Source organism: Tupaia chinensis, unplaced genomic scaffold (assembly GCF_000334495.1).
Source record: "Tupaia chinensis unplaced genomic scaffold, TupChi_1.0 Scaffold000255_1, whole genome shotgun sequence".
In the NCBI taxonomy this organism is placed as follows: Eukaryota; Metazoa; Chordata; class Mammalia; order Scandentia; family Tupaiidae; genus Tupaia; species Tupaia belangeri.
The window spans coordinates 395313-413635 of record NW_006159735.1 but is presented as its reverse complement, the minus strand read 5'-3'; the positions used below and the strand labels follow the sequence as shown (position 1 = coordinate 413635).

The window sequence follows — 18323 nt, the reverse complement described above, 5'->3', positions numbered from 1 at the left end:
GGAAAGAGGCTCAGAGCATAACAAGACTCCATTGACCATGGCTCTCTCTCTCTCGCATGTAGGCATGCACACATGCACACACACATATTCTCTATTTAATATAAATTATAGTTTTCAATATTGATTAGATGTTAAAATTTTGGATATATGGGTTACATATAATATTAAAATTAGTTTCACTTTAAAAAAAACTATTAAAAATCTGGCTATCGGAAGTGTAAAAGTACATAAGTAGTTCACATTACATTCCAATTGGACAGTGCTAGTCTAGGCAGCCTGAGGTTAACTATATTATTCTAATTCCAAACCTGAAGAACAAAGAATGAGCTTTCTGATAAAAATTGCCCATTAGTTTCTTGGTACAAAATTTACAGTCTCTGTGATTGCCCTCACTATCATCTTGGCAGCATTTCATAGCTGCAAAGGATTCTGCAATCTTTTCATCGGTTATTCACAACATAGGCTATGAGGCAGGTCACTGCTGCTAAATTGTAAGGCTCATTAAAGCCATTTTCATCATTCAAAGGCCAGCAGGGGCCTCCACAGACATATACCTTCACATTGTGGTGAAATTGGATCACAAAGGGATGCAAATGTCTACAAACCAGAGGCTGGGGTGAGGAGCACATGCAACTATGGCCTTAACCCAGTAACTGGGACTTGTTAATGAGGTCCACTCCTAAGTGAAGTTCACTGAGTAATAACCTCCCAATTCATTTGCACTGTTCCCCTCCCCTCTCCCACATTTTGTTTTACTACAGGAAAACTCTAGGAGTTTGATTAACTCTCAGACATTTTAAAAGGCCAGTTTTCAAAAAACGAGAGTTCTCTATCAGCCCACTCTATCTTCTCTTGTTTAACAAAGACAAGGAAAGGCATTTCCCTCAGTTGTCTATCCTCAGCTTGATTTAAAAACCCCTGCAGGAAATCACCTGTCAATCAAATATATTACAGAGAGAAACATTCAAAGAATTACCTGAGTTTAGATGTTTTAAGTGACAATTTCTTATTTGCATCTCTTAAATTATTCAAAATAATACAAATCTGTTCTAATCTTTGAAAGGATTTTAGGACTACGGGAAGTTGGCACTCCCTATTTTAAAGAATTCGTTTTATTTTTAAAAGTTAACTCTTATGTTAGACTTGGAGAATATTGTAATAAAAAGAAGCCCCTCAGTGTGAAGACTTTGGACCAGTTACATGCATCTGTCTCATAGCTTGTTTGGGTAATGCTTCCTTTGAAAAGCAACTAGTTAACTTTTGAATGAGTCAGGTAGTAAAGACAGGCAATTGTATGCCCCCCCAAATTACATGAGAATGATCTTATCATTCTCTCATTTCAGTATTTTTGTTTGTTTTTGGTAGGGTGCTGGAAGTTCCCAGTTAAGTTCAAATAATTCTAAATGCCAGGCACCATATCAGAGATTCCAGAGCAGCATAAGATTGATCCGAAAGCTGTGGACTCGCAAATTTTGCCAAAAATCTAAGCTGTTCCTCAGCTCCAGGGCTACCTGCGATTTGTGTTTGCCCTTACAAATGGAGTTTATCCTCACAAATTGGTGTTCTAAGTTTTTTTGCCAAGAACCTAATTAAAAAACTGATCATATTAAAAAAAAAGGCAAAAGGCACTTTAAAATTTGATTTGTAGCAGCAGAAAGAGACAGTACATACTCTAGTAAAAAAAAAGTCACTAGAATCTGTACTTGATATTCAAATTAACACTTTTATTTGAATGAATGAATGCTTCTCTGAAAGGTTCTGGATTCAAGAAAGGTGTGTTATTTGTTTTTCCAATCTTCCCAGACTCACTACTTATCCAGTTGTCTACCTCCTTAGTGATAGATTTCTACTCCATCCTCCACCTCAAGCTCTAGTCCTATAGCAAGACTTATCTAACCTTAGTTACCTACTGATTTATTAAAGGTAATACCACACTAGGGACCAGCAGATGGCATAATGGTTATGTCACTGGACTCCCACATGGTCAACCATGGTTTAGGTCTTGGACCTGATTTGCTTTCTCACTTTCCCTCTGTCTCTTTGTCCCTCTCTGGTCAAATTTAAATAAATCAATAAGATAAAATTTTATTAAAAAATTTTTTTTTAAAGGTAATACCACACTAGTCGTTGAAGCTTCTGCCATAATCTATGTAGATATTTGTGTGTGTGTGTGTGTGTGAGACAAAGAGAGGGAGAGAGAGAGAGTGTAAGAGTGTGAATGCTGACTGGGCCTGATTTTTGTAGTGTCATACATTCTGCTTTCCTGCCTCCCTAGCTAGGCTCTATGAATGGCCCCAATTCTAAACCCTTCCTTGTACCCAAGTCCTTTGTCACGCCACTTTGTGGTGCCCACTCCCTGTTGGGGCGGTATATAGTCATGTGACTAACTTTGACCAGTTGTAAATGTGACACAGCAGAGACTGCCAAAGCCCTTACACTGTTGGGCTTGACTGTACTGTGTCCCTCTTACCACTAGGAAAACATCTTAATCTGTTAGTTCTAGGAAGAAGAGAAGAGACCTGTGGAGCAGAGCCACCCCAGACAAGTCTAGCCCACCACTCAGGCAACCCACAGACACGAGAGGAATAAGAAATGGCTGTCTTTGGTCACTGAGTGTGGCGGTGGTTTGTACACAGCAATGGCCAACTGCCACACTCCCTTCTCACCACCATTGACCCCAGAGTCTCCCCTTTTCTACTCCTTAGACTTCTTTCTCTCTAACCTCACTCAGCCCTAGCACCTCATGGCAAAACGTTGAACCTTCTATGGCACTGGGGAAGTGCAAGAAAATATAAGAACAGGAAATAAGGGCAAAGGAGAGATGACTCTGCTAATGCCAGCTCTGAGAACCCTATGGGAAAGATGGAAAGCTTAACCATCCCCATGCTCATTCTACTGAATCAATTCTCACATATTCTTCCCTCTCAGCCCTCATTTCCTATCCTCAATTCTTTATGTTCCCACTATTTATCTGTATGATGAGGCTAGGGCTTTATTATAATTATTAACCTCTATTGACTATTAGCTCTATATTAAGCAGAGCTACGTGCTTTACTCAGGCTCTGTATTTAAAATTGCACTATCGTGCTGTAAGATAGATAATATGATCTATATTCAACACATGAAGGTTAGGAGACATCAAGCAACTTGCCCATATCCACAGCTAGTAAGTGACGAGGCTGAGGTTCTAATCCAGGCAGACTAGTGAGAAAGCCTGTGCTTGACCTTACACCACAACACCCCTTCTTGTTGAATACTTTCCCTCTCATTTCCCACAGTTACTCTCCTCTACGGGCACCCATATGGGTACATATTTTTCATTTTAACATGTTTTTGTACAGTGTAGATGGTTATTTGGTATACATTCTTTTTGATGTACACAAGTGATATTTTATTTCCTATGTTATTCTGTTTCTTTTTTTCACTAAACTTTTTTTTGAAGACCTATCTATGTTGCTATGTGTTTATTTAATAGGTTGCCTCTTAACTGCTACATAATGCTTCATGCATTTTACTCACTAAAAATTGCTTATACACTCTTCTGTAATGAACAGCCAGATTTCCACAAGTAATGCTTCGGTGAGCTCTCTCCTGTATGGCCTCATATGGCCCTAGTGAGAACTTCCCAGCTATGAGTCCAGAAGCAAAATTGTAGGCCATAGGAATGCTTATCAGTTAGAGTAGATTGCTCTCCATAATTACTTACTTTGCCACTACTAAGCAAATCCCTGCCTATTGTCCTGTCTAAATTCTGCCAGCCTAAAAGGTGAAAACTGATAACTCACTGTTTTAACTTGCATTTCTCCAGTTATGAATTATTTGGGACAGTTCTTTATATGCTGGTTGTGTTTTTGAGTTTCCTCTTCCACAGATTAACTGTTTACATTTTGGGCATTTTGTACTTATTGATTTGTAGGAATTTCTTGCCTATCCCAAATATATTTTAAGATATGTATCTCTTTGTTTTAAGAAAGTTTTAAAATTACATTCTTAATTTCTTCAGTAGTTCTAAAAATCATTCAGGAGCATGTTATTTGGTTTCAATGTATTTGCATATTCTCAAAAGTTATTCTTGTTGATTTCTAGTTTCATACCACTGTGGTTGGAAAAGATACTGCATATTCTTTCTATTTTTAAAAATATGTGAAAGTTTGTCTCTGCTTGACAAACACCCAATGTCCTTACTCAGTAGTGAAAGATAAAGGACTCAATATCATAGAAATAGAAAGAGTAATGGTTGGTACTAGAAGCTGCAAGGGGTGTGTGGTTCAGGAAAAATTAAATTGATTAACAGACACAAAAGCACATATAAACAAGTGGAATCAGTTATGGAACAGTATGCCACAGAAGAGTAGAAAGCCTCATTGACAATTCAATATATAGTTCTCCAAAAAAACCAGTAGAATGAATCTCAGATGTGCACAACATAATGTAATGTTAAATGATGAAGGTAGTAAATATGTTAATATCCTTGATTTGACTATGACACATTGTATATATGTGAAAAACCACATACCTCATAAATATATACAATGATTATATGTAACTCAGAAACTACAATAAAAGAGTATTCATGGTAAATATTACTCTTGCAAAAGTTTGATAGCTACTACCTAAAATTATGATTTGAATACTATTATTATATAAAAATCAGTAGCATTCTTGTACACCAGTAACAAACCAGCTGAAAAAAAAAAACCAAGAAAGCAATCCCATTTACAATAGTAACAAAACAAACAACAAACAAACAAAAAACCCTAGAAATAAACTTAACCAAGAAAATGAAAGATCTCTACAACAAAATTGTAAAACACTAATTAAAGAAATTGAAGAACTTTAAAAGTGGAAAAACCTCCCTTGTTTATAAATTGGAAGAAACAATGTTGTTAAAATGTTGATACTACTAAAAGCAATACAGAGTCAATGCTATCCCTGTGAAAATACCAATGGTGGGACCAGCAGATAGCATAATGGTTTCATTGATGGACTCCCATGTAGTTGATTGTGGCTTGAGTTCTGGACCTAGCGGCCTCAAACTCACACTGGGAACATGTGCATTCATACCCAAATCCCTAGAGGAGAATGGAGAAGAAGGGATTGTGGCATGACCATCCCCTTGGAGGGGGACTTCTCACTTTCTGTCTCTCTGTCTCTCTGGCTAGTGCATGTGCCCTATAGCAAAATATTCTCTCTCTTAAACAAACAAACAATAACAAACAAAACCAATGTGTTGTTCACAAAAATGGAAAAGACAATCATAAAATTTGTATGCAATCATGAACGACCCCAAAGCAAGAGTGAAGCTGGAGGCATCACATTGCCTAACTTAAAATATACCACAAAGGTACAATAATAAAAACTGCATTGTACTGGCACATGGCAGACACATAGACCAATGGAACAGACTAGAGAATCCAGAAACAAATCTATGAAGATAGTCAACTGATTTTTGATAAAGGTGCCAAAAACATTAACTGGGAGAAAGGATAGTCTCTCCAATAAATGATGCTGGGAAAATCGGATGTGCATATGCAGAAGAAAGAAACTAGACCCCTATCTCTCACTGCATAAACGTTAATTCAAAATGAATCAAAGATTTAAACGTAAGACCCCAAATTGATGAAATTACTAGAAGAAAACAGGAGAAATGCTTCAGGACATTGGTATAGGCAAAGACATTTTGAGGACCTCAAAAGCATGGGCAATAACAATAAAAACAGTCAAGTGGGTTAACATCAAACTAAAAAGCTTCTGCATAGCAAAGGAAATACTTGAAAGAGGGCATGGACGACCTACAGAATGGCGGAAATATCTGTAGATTATATATTCAACAAGGGATTAAGAACCAGACTATACAAGGATCTTAAATAGTTCACCAGTAAAAATACAAATATCTCATTAAAAATGGATCCACACAGTCCTTGAAAGAAGACAGATGGCCAAGAAGTGCCAAACATCACTAATTATCAAGGAAGTACAAATTAAAACCAAATTAGGTATTATCTCACCACAGTTAGGATGGCTTTTATGAAAACAACAACAACAAAAATAAGTGCTTTCTAGGTAATGGAGAAAGGGTAACTCATGTATCGTTTTTGAGAATGTGAATTGGTACCATAATGGAAAACACTATGGAGGGTCCTCAAAAGTAGAACCACCTTATAATTCAGTAATCCCTTTAATGATTGTATACCTAAAGGAAAGGAAATCAGCATATCAAAGATATATTGGCACTTCCATGTTTATTGCAGCACTAATCACACTAGACAAAAGATGATATTAATGTAAATGTTTAGCCACTGACAAAAGGATAAAGAAAATGAAATGCATATTCACAATAGAATAATATTCAGCCTTGAAAAAGGATGAAAATTTGTTACCTGTCATAACATGGGCAAACCTAGGGGAAATAATACTAAGTGAAATAAACTAGGCACTGAAAGGCAAATAATGTTCGTTCTCTCTCATGAATGGAAACTAAAAGATCTGATCACATCAAGTGGAGGACAAAATGGAGGATACCAGAAGCTGGGAATGGGAGGTGGGGGATAGAGAAAACCTAGTTAACAGACATATGTGCAAGTGGATAAGTGGAAGGAGTTCTAAGTATTAAAGCACAGTAGAGTAACTATAGTTGGTGATAATTCCATGTGTACTTCAAAATAACTAGAAGAGAGGATTTCAAATGTTTACAACACAAACTAATGATAAATGCTTGAGATGGTGAGTGTATTTATTGCCCTGATTTAATCATTATACATTATATTCATATAGTGAAAAATCATAGTATACTCCATAAATATATACGTCTTATACAAGAGGACTTCAAAAGTTAATTGAAAAGTAGAATTAAACTATGAGTTTATTTTGGGGCAAAAAATTTTTTTTTACAAAATCTATGCAAAGTTTTTTCACATATGTATTTTCCATGAATTTTCTGAAGACCTATTAGGTCAATTAAAAAGTGTAAGAGTAGGGGCTGGCAAGTGGCAGAGTAGTTAAGGTGCTGGATTCCCACATGACTGACCACAATTTGAGTCCTGAACCTGGTAGTTTGCTTTCTCACTCTCCCTCTATCTCTGTATCCCTCTGGTCAAATTAAAAATAATAATAATGATGAATAAAATAAATAAAATAATTCTTTAAAAAATTTAATTAAAAATATTGATAAAGCATTACTGCAGGTGTTATTGAGCATGTGTGAATTAGTTAGTGAGGGCAGGCATCACTTCAGAGTACAGTCTAAGAGATAGCCAGAGAGAAATATGTTTTTGAGTAATGGGAGAAGAGTCCATCAGAATTTAACTTCTAATAAAAATGTTATTACTTATATTTATTTGACATGTGGCTCTTATTTGCCATGTTTATGGTGAGGAAAATAAGCATGTATCCTGACCAAAACGCAGGGATCTACTAGCCTAGTAGCACCAAATGTTTTATTACCTGTGATGGGACTAAAGTGATTGTATTCTCATACATTAAGAAGATTCTTGGGTCCAGCAAGTCGGCATGGTGGTTAAGGGTGCTGGACTCCCACGTGGCTGACCGTGGTTCAGGTCTTGGATCTGGTGTCTTACTTTCTCTCTCTCTCTCTCAATAAATAAATGAATGAATAAATAAATAAATAAAAACAATTATTAAAAAAAAGATTCTTGTCTTTATTATTTTTGCCTTGGCAGAATCCCTAGCCTCCATTACTTCAAAGGATACCTCTCACAGACATTTTTAAGGCTTGAGTTTGTCTCTTATCTGTCTAGCAACACAGTGAATAATTCTTAACTGGTTTGAAAAAGGGTAACATGGTGAGCCACATTTCCACCGGGGGTGGGGTGTGAGGGGTTTCCTTGCTGCCTGTCATCGAACTTCCACGGACAGCTATATAATGCGAGCTCTGAGATGGCTAACAGAGTAAGAAATAAATGCTATAAAGAAGTAAGCTTTCTGTCTTTCTTCCTTTCAAGATATGGGTGTATGTGGGACAGTTATAAAAACAAAACAAAACAAAAATCACAACCAATAAAAAAAACTAACCTTCATCAGTCTTATATTTAATAATATATGTATAGCTATCAAATGAAAAAATTATATTCAACCATGTGGAGAAAGAAATGTTTAGATCTTAATAAGGCCTCCATTATGACTCAGTGTCTTTAACATAAAGAGAGGCTGCAGCGCAAGATAGTTAGGGGCACGAATCCTGCACCATGCAAATTACATACTATGTAAGTGCTAAGTAAAATTGAAGCACCAATAATATTGACAGTTCAAAACTGTTATGAACCCTACGCACTCTCTATTTTCTCAAAATCTCAATGAGGCAGATTCTATTAATGTCTTTACAGATGAGGACACTTAGGTTTGTCCAAGTTCACAGAACTAGTAGTGACACAAATCAGTTTCCTAAGACTGCAAAGAGCTCTGTTTTCAAAAAGGGAAGCAACAGAATTATACAGAGAGATGACTATTTAGCTTACTATTGAATAAAACTTAACTGTTTGTTGTAGGTTACCTATCGATTTCTAATTGTAATAATTCACACTGGTGAATTATTTCCCTTCTCTGTGCCTTAGCTTTCTCATCTGTAAGTGAAAGGGGGGTGGTGAATCCTTTGGTCCTTGACCCTGGCTGCATATTAGAACCCTTTGGGGAGTTTCTTACACCCAGAACCATTTCATGTCAATCAAATTAGTCTCCGGGGTGAGGCCCCAGCACTGCAATATTTTTAGATGCTTCCTAGGGGCTTTCAGGCTCTAAATGTCCTCACTCTGTCATCCCATTTCAACTTTCCTTTAACAGGCTTCCAATAATGATTAGAGAGTTAGTTTTATTACCCCACATTTGAAGAGTTTTTAAGCTCTTCCTTCTTTAAGACTTCCTCCAGGCTGAACAAAAAAAGATACAGATAACTCATTCTTCTAGAAGACTTTCCTGATAAAGTGACATCAAAATAGCTTCATTTGCTACCATGTGCTGATCTACATAGCATTGTGGGATCCCACTAAATAACATGAGGGAAGATTGACAGCTTCATTTCTCCCACCTGAACAATCAGAGGATTGTCAACTGCATTTCTCCTACCTGGTTTGTTTTGTATGTTGGCACCAAAAGGCCAGTTTCTGGTGAGAAATTATTAGGCTAGCAGACAGAGTTTGCTCATGTAGCTTCTTCTGGGCTTGTCACCTTCTCCTGGGCAAAGAACAATTATTTTAGGCTTACTTTCCAGAAGCTTCCCCGTTATGAGGGCTCTGGGTCAGGGCCCTCCTTTCAGAGAATGCTGCAGCTTCACCTGCCTTGGCTTCTCTCCAGTGACCTGCCTGTCTAATGGTTCTGTCAGAACATATGTTGGGGTGGTTGACACTAATACCACAGCTACTTTTCTTCCTGGCTGAATTCTGCCCTCTAGATCTTTTGACAATGTCACCACTTTCGTTTTTTTTGTGGGCTTTGACAGCACATTGACTTGCAGACAGCGTTGTATAGTAGTTGACAAAATTCTCATTTTACTTCCTGATTATTCCAGGCATATCATCAAAGGTGACATGGTCAAGCTAAGTTAGAAAGAGGATAACAACTCAGGGCAAACTAATTTTTCTCCCTACTAATTTGAGGTTCTGATTATGTGTACAGTAAATTAGGAAGAAAAATATCAGTGAAATGTGTAAAGATAGCATTTGCCGACTGTCAGCTGGCCAACTGTAAAGGCATGGTTCAAGAGCGATTACATTGACTATTGCAAGTGATTGTTCTCCCAAAGTTTCTCGAGTTTAGATTTTAAACAGGCTGCTCTAAAACGAATGCTGTGAGCAATAAGAGAAGACTCTTCACCTCTCCCATCATTTGTACTTGTCCTTACTCCACAACACATCTATCGTATTTTTCATTTTTCACGGTTGTTTCCTCCTTCATTTTATTTAATACTAGAAGACTCACTGAAGTTTTTTCGCAGGCTGATTTTTAAGAAAGCTTCCCAGCAGACTAAACCTTGTCTGTCCATTTGTCCTTGGGAAACAGTCTTTGCTTATTACAGCATCATCCTTCATTGCTGCCATACAGAGATGGCACTAACAAGGTGCCCTCATAAAGCCATGGATACCAGAGTGGGATTGGACCTCGGAAATATAACCTAGTATCTATAACACTAAATGTTCGTCCCAAAGAGATTTAGAGCAAACCATGAACTACTCAGTTTTTAACTCTCAGTGCCTAGGTTTGACATGCATTAAGCATGTAAGGAACACCTACCATGCTCAATTGAATGCCATAATTTTACCCATTTCTTGGCACACAGTAAGTGCACAGTACTTTTTGCAACTATTGGGACTGTTGAAAGGTCTACAGAGGTGTGGTGGCTTGTTGAAAATGGCAGAGTTGTAGTATATTGTTCTAACATATTGTTCCTTGATCTTTTAAAAATGTACTTCTGGGTACACCAGCACGTGGTGCAGTGGTTAAGGCGCTGGACTCCCACATGCTCAACCATGGTTTGAGTCCCAGACCTGGCAGCTTGAGACTCTCACTGGGTGTGTGTGCAAGCATGTCCAAAATTCTTAGAGGAGAATGGAGAATGGATGTGTTGTGGCCACCTGCCCCACCCCAGGGGGTTGATTTCTCACTTTCTTTCCCTCTATCTCTCTGTCTTTCTGGTGAGTGCATGCACCCTATAGTAAAAATCTCTCCAAAAATAAATGAATAAATACAAATAAAATAAAATGTATCTCTATGTCAGGTAATGTGCAGGCAAGTTAATTTTGCTTCACAGAACAGAAGAAATGTTAAATGGAGACACTAATTATTTACATAATGTTTTTCATTAAAGGAGTCAATAAAAACAATAATGAGGGACACAATTTATTAAGTTACTTACTATGTCCCATAACACTGGAGATATATGGATAAGAAATAGCCATTGCTCTCAAGAATCTTAAGCATTGGAGCCAGGTGGTGACAGTAGTAATGAAGCTGAACCCACATGGGAAAGGTCCTAGGTTCATGTCTTGGAACCTCCCTGAGCATGCAGGCTGCCTGGGGATGGACTGCAGCTTAAAGAGATGTTGAGGGTACCCCTCTCTTATGAAAACAAACAACAACAACAAAAAACAAATGAAAAACTTTAACAAAAACAGCTGAAACAAAATAGAAAACCAAATCTGAGCAGGAAAGCAAAAACCCAAGGAGACGAACTAGAATGAATGTCAAGAACATGAATGTTTCACTTAGTAGCTGTTTTCTGGATAGGGCACATGGAAAAGAAATAGACTCTAAGAAGGACAAGAGATACTAGAAAGGTTCATTGTTGGCAAATAAACTAGGTCAAACAGCAAGACGATGATCTTATATATTCTTTTGTTATATTTATGAGGGTGAAAAGGCTTTAAGAGGTATGTTTGTGGTCTGGGACCAGCAGATGGTGTAATGGTCACTAGACTCCCATATAGTTGACTGCGGTTTGAGTCCCAGACCTCGTGGCGGAGACTCACACCAGGTGCATGTGCATATATGCCCAAAACCTGGAGAGGAGAATTGAGGAGAAGGGATTGTAGCGTGGCCATCCCTCGTAGGAGGTGATTTCTCACTTTCTCTTTCACAGTCTGTCTCTCTCTGGTGAGTGCACGTGCCCTATAGCAAAAATCACTCTCTAAAAGAAAGAAAAAAAGAGAGGTGTATTTGTGATCTAAAGTTTGAATGATTATGTGGATGAAAAAGCTAGAATGAATAAATTTGTCCTGAAATAAACAGTTTAATGGGCGAGTTTATATTACATGTTAAAATGAAAACAGCAAATTTGGAAAAAGAAACTTGATCTCTAATTTACTCTGCATAGTAAGGTATCTTCCAAAGCTATTTAGATCTGAAATTTGACTCAGCATTTATTTTTTATTTTTTTTAATTTCTTTTTTTCAGTTTTGGCTATAGGGTGTATGCACTTGCCAGAGTGAGATGTGTGTGTATGTGTGAGAGACAGAGAAAGAAAACACCCTTCCCCTCCCACCCCACTCCCCACTGGGGAACAGCCACACTGCAATCAGTCCTTTTCCAGTCTCTTCTTGGGATTTCGGGCACACGTGCATATATGCCTGACGTGATATTCAAGCTATAAGCTCTGGGACTCAAACCCTCAGCCAGGTGGGATTCTATGCGTTAACCTCTGTGCTACCTGGCTCTAACTCAGTCTTATAAAATAAAAAATAATTGACCATAGATAGGTAACTTAGAAATAAGAAATACAATCCATGAATGTTGATGGTGTCTCAGAAAGGCTGACTATTTTCAGGTCTCATGACCTTCCAGCTAAGTGAGAGAAAGAATAAGGTGGAGGGTGAAGCTGGTATGTTTTAGCCTAACTGAAAGCCTTTTTTTTTTTTAAGAGAGATTTTTGCTATAGAGCATGTGTGCTTGCCAGAGAGACAGAGAGAGGCAGAGAGACAGAAAGTGAGAAATCACCCTCGAGGAGGGATGGCTATGCTGCAATTCCTTCTCCTTCATTCTCCTCTTGGAATATTGGGCATGCAACCGGCCTGAGTTTTAAACTGCTGGGTCCAGGACTTGAACTGCAGTTGACTACACGTGAGTCCAGTGATGTAACCATTATGCCATCTGCTGGTCCTCCTGAAATACTTCTTTTGAATTTCCTAGAAATTAGATTGAACATTTACTGGCAGGGCTAAATATTGGACATCATCACTTAGTTGTCTAAAGCTTCTTTCTTAATTTCTTTTTAAATATAAAATCCCTTTTCCATGTCTGGAAAGACATTAAGGAGAAAAATAGAGAAGCAAGGCATTTATGGGACAAAGATATGGGAATAATCTGTTGAAGATAATGTATATAGTATTCTCAACTGGACTGGTAAAAAATGTATAGATATTGGAATATTCACTTTGCAAGCTAAGTGACATAGTGATTGAATATATAAAAGGAATTGAAATTAAAAAAATATAAAATAAAAATAAAATCCCCTTTCTCCTATTCTCTATTCTACAGTCCTTATCTCAGGGACTAAAAGATCACTGAAATGTCAAGATGATTTTTGGCTACTGAAGTAGAGTACATGATGATGGAGCATGTAACAGCCATTCCAAGTTAGCATTGTCTTTGCTCTCAAATTCTGAAACTATTCCTGACAGGAAGCCAACTAACATGGGAAGGCTTTGAGAAAAATCCCTACTTTTAGGGTCTCATTGGAGATTGAATACTGGTTGAAGAGAGAGCTCCCTGTTTGAGCACACCATGTATATATTGCTGAATTCATCAGGTTGCATGCACTACAGTCAATTTCTTGAGTGTAGATGTTCTCCAAGTTCCTGCTACATGTGGAAGGTGAATTGGAGAAGATGATCTCCAGTAACAAATTTCATGTGTCTCCTATAAAATTCTCTTCCCCTCACCATACCTTTGGCTGTTCTCTCTCTCCTCTTCCTCCCTACCGGTGATGGTACTCTTCCCTGGTTCCTTGAGAAAATGCCCAACAAGTCACGGGAAACTATACTGTGTGGTCAGTGTGTAGCTTCATCATCACAGATGTAATAATTATTTCTAAATAAGTCAACAGCTTAAATAAAAGAGAGAGTGGCAATAGGTGGGTATTACAAAGAGGCCCATTTCAACTTAACTGAAACAGTAAGTCTAAGGCTATGAAACTGTGGAATAGAGATTAGAATAGACTCATTTATTCACTCAATAATTTGCTAATTCAATACATTAATTATTGAGTACCTACATATGCCAGGCAGTATTTTAGTACAGAGGATGTAATAGCAAACAAAAAAAAGACAAAAATCTCTTCCCTTGTCTTCCCTGGGGAGAGAGACAATTAACAAGAAAAAATAAAGTAAAATACATAGTGGGTTAGATGAAATGAATGTGCATGTGAAATTGCAGATTAGTTGGCCAAGGAACACCTCACTCAGGTGGTGACATTTGGATAAAACCTGAGTGTGTGGGGGGGTAAGCCCTATGACTTTAGGGAAGAATATTTCAGGCAGAGGGAACAGCAAATGCAAAGTCCCTGCAATGGAACCATCCCTGGTGTGTCCAAGAATCAAGAAAGTTAGGGTACCTGTAGCAGAGGGAACAAGAGGGCAAATAACTGAGAGAAGGTCAGAGTGGCAAGGATGGAAGCAGATTCACATGGCCTTGTAAATAATGGTAAAGGACTTTGGAATTTGCACTGGGTGAGATCCTGTGAAGTCACTGGAGGGCCATGAGCTGAGGAACAGCATGACTTGACTTATCTTTTCCAACATTTCACTGACTGCTTTTGTGAGATTAGACTGAAGCCATGCAAAGGTGAAACTAATGAAGCATTCCAAGAGTTTTTTGCAAAGATGCCCAAGAAAGAGGATGATGGCCTGGGCAGTATGGAAGCAGTAGCCAGGGGTGAGAATTAAGAAGATTCTGGATATATATATATATATATACATACATACATATACACATACACACACATTTAAATAATTAATTTTATCATTTATTTATTTATTTTAGATTCTAGATGTAGTTTGAAGTAAGAAGTGACAAAATTTTTGGATAAGTCAGATGAGAGTGGTGAGAGAAAAAGAGGAGCCAGAAATGACTCGAATTTTGGCCTGAGTAGCTGGAAGGATAAATTTGTCATTGACTGAGATGGGGAAGATTGTGGAAGGAGGGTTAGTGGGAGATATGAGGAGCTCAGTTTTAGAAATCCTAAGTTTGGTATAATAATTAGATATTAAAAAAAAAAGAAATCAAGTAAGTGGTTGGGTATATGAGACCAGAGTTCATTGGAGAGGTGTTGGTGGTGGGGTTGCACTTGGGAGCTCAGTTTTAGAAATCCTAAGTTTGGTATAATAATTAGATATTAAAAAAAAAAGAAATCAAGTAAGTGGTTGGGTATATGAGACCAGAGTTCATTGGAGAGGTGTTGGTGGTGGGGTTGCACTTGGGAGTTATCAGGATATAGATGTTATTTAAAGTTCTGGCAACAGGTAACTTGGGAGTGATTAGAACTAGAAAAGATATTCTAGTTACAGAGTGGAAAGACAGTGAGAAATTAGCATTGGAGACTGAGCAGGAAGAGCCCCAGAGAGATAAAAGGGAAATTTGGCAAGTTCAGTTACTGGAAGCCAACTGGAGAAAATCTGAAGATGGGCAGTAGTCAACTGGGAAAGGCTGCTGATAGGTCACTGCTGGAATTTAAAGCTGATCATGAAATTCAGCAATTAAGAGGTTGGGGTGACTGTGATAAGACAGTGCCTGTGAAATGCTAGGGGTGAAAACCTGAATGAAACAGGTTCATGAAAGAGAGAATTAGAACTAGTAAGAATATAAGACAGCTCTATAAATACCTAAGACCTGTTTCAGCTCCTAGGTTAATTTGGGCCCTTCTGAAAAGGTTATAAGATATATCCAGTTTTATAGAGGCACATTCTGTGATATTTTGATGACCTCAAGGACTTTGTTCAACAAAAAGTCCCATTGAAAAATAGACAATTCACTAAGTACTTCTACAAGGTTAAATTCAAAGTATTGGAGATATCCCCTCCCCCGCCCCCAGCTTTCTGATATTACATCACTAAAGATTTTTTTTTAAAATTTAGTTAATTTATTTTTTATTTTAATAAGGTTACATAGCCAAGTAAGAGTATGGAGTTTAAAGGCTATCTCCAATTCTCAAGAATATTAAACTTTTTTTTTGAGAAAGAGTTTTTAAGCTATAGGGCATTTGTGCTCACCAGAGACAGAGAAAGACAGAGAGACAGAAAGTGAGAAATCACCCCCCCCCCCCGGGAGGATGGCCATATTGCAATCACTTCTCCTCCATTGTCCTCTCTGGATTTTGGGTACACATGTTCACGTGCCCAGTGTGAGTTTAAAGTTGCTGGACTGGGACTCAAACCATGGTTGACTATGTGAGAGTCCACCAATATAACCATTAAGCCATCTGCTGGGCCCAGAGAATATTAAACTTTTGATTAATAGTATTTAATATTACCAAGTAAAATAAGATGACTCTCTTTATTTGTATTGGGCTGTCTGAGCAAGGTGAAAACAATAGAATCAGCATTTGTTAAAAATTGGTAACACGATGTGTGAAAAAATATTTGGAAATTTTGAGTAGAATGATTTGTTTAAATTCTTGATCCATTCCTTCCTAGCTGTGAAAATTTAGGCAAAATATTTAACTTTTGAGGACCTTAGTTTCTGATGCATAAAACTAGGATAATGATAAATATTTCACAAGTTTACTAAAAAGATTAAATAAACTATTATATGGGAAAATACTTAGTAATACATAAAACTTATATAGGTAATATTATTTATAAATTGTTTCCACATACTTGCTTTTGCAAGACTTTCCAAACTCTATGGTGGAGGCAGGAGTAGATGTTATTATTATTATTATTATATTTTTGCCATAGGGTGAGTGCACTCACTGGAGAGAGAGATAGAGACAGAGAGAGAGACAGAGAGAGACAGAGAGAGAGGGAAAGTGAGAAATCACCCCTCAGGAGGATGGCCACACCACAATCCCTTTCCTTCCATTCTTCTGTTGAGATTTTGGGCACATACACACACCCACCTGGTGTGATTTCCAAGCCACTGGGTCTAGGTCTTGAACCATGAAACTGGCCATGTGGGATCCAGTACCTTAAACCACCATACCACCTTCTGGTCCCTATTACTTTTATCTTAATTTGCCAGAGGATACATATGCTCACTAGGGAGAGAGAGAGAGACAGAGAGAGAGAGATGGAAGGAAAGCAAGAATGCACCCCATCAGGTATGGTTAAGCTGCAATCTCTTCTCTTCCATTTCTTCATCCGTTTGGGATTTTGGGCACTCATACATGCACACATGCTTGGTGTGTTTTTTAAGCCAATTGGAACCGGCTGGTCAGCTATGTAAGATCCGGCCACTTTAACCACTAGTTCACAGGCTGTTCCTTACATTTATATTATTCATGACAGAAAGCATTTGGATGCATGTGAGAAGTACCTTGGATGGGGGCCCCACACACTGCAATCCACTTTTCCCAGCACTACAGCTCATTAGAACCTTGGGCATGCATACATACCTGGCATGTTTTTCCAGCTGACTCGGGGATCTGTACCCACATTTGGCCATGTGGCTTTCAACACTGAGGTTCAGTTTGCTACCAGCTGTGCCACTTGGCTGGGCATTATCATTTTCACTCTCATGATGTCCACAGGGATACCACATGGTAGCAGAATCTAGTGAGGCAAGGCGGCTTTTCTGCCATGGACCAGAGTTTGTAAACTGGACTGATTCCACTCTTGGTAGGAAAAGTGAATGGGGTAGCACGGAGCAATGAGTAGGTGGATCTCTGGGGAAGAAAACACCTGAGGCATCCTAGAGCCCCTTTCCTTTTGACCTTTACCTTCCTTTCTCCTAGTCACCCCTGCATGCTCACAAGCCCCTAAAATACTACTTATGTGTCCACCACCCTGAGGGCAGCAGCTCTTTTTAAAGGATTCCCCTGAAGGTATCCCTAGAATAGAAATATTTTAGAGCTGGAAAGAACCTCAGATGCCATTTGGGCAAGCCCAGCATCTTATGGACCAGGAAGCATAATCCTGGAATTACTAAACTGTCAGTCCAAAGCTTCTCAGTGAGCGTCAGGGACAAGAGCAGCAGTGAATCCAAGTGCATGCTCTTTCTATTACACCACACTGCTCCTTTCAACGTGGCCATGGCATGGCATGAAAATTCTGGGGGGTGCCTTCGTGGCACAACAATAACGCAACCCTTCCTGATGCTGAAACCACATGAGAAGGTCTAGGGTTTGAGTTCTGAAGTTTCTTTTTATATGCCGGTGGGACTGGCTGCCTGAGGTTGGGGGTGGATCATGGTATGAGGGCCCTGGTGGGATGCTGCTGTCTTTCATGGAAGACATAAATAAACTTTAAAACTAATTCCAAAAGATTTCTCAATTATTTAAGTAAGAAGAATTTATCCTAACTTCCCCTATTGTAGCATTGAAAAGAGCTTCAACCACTTCATAAATAAATGGTAACTGGAATCATCTCTTGAAAGATAATCATGTTTTCTCATTTTCAGTGTAAGTGCTAGAAGACAAAGTGACTTTAAAACTGCTCATGAGAAGACCCAATTATCTGATAAGCAATTCCAAAGACCATATACACAAATGCAGAAACAGACCTCTTTATGAATGGTGTCTGACAAGGAAAGAGATATTTGTGGCACAGAAGCTCTGGAAAATGTAATTATTTATCCTTTCACAATTAATAAAAGAAATTGAAAATGAAGCTTTCATTTCAAATCCTTTTTATCTGGATCAAACTTTAATTTTACAATAATTAAAT

The 18323-nt window shown here is 38.2% G+C and overlaps 1 pseudogene; it reads right to left on the bottom strand.

The window, feature by feature from the left end:
- The window catches only part of LOC102494883 (prenylcysteine oxidase-like), a 130588-nt pseudogene that overhangs the window by 27883 nt on the left and 84382 nt on the right, over positions 1-18323 (bottom strand).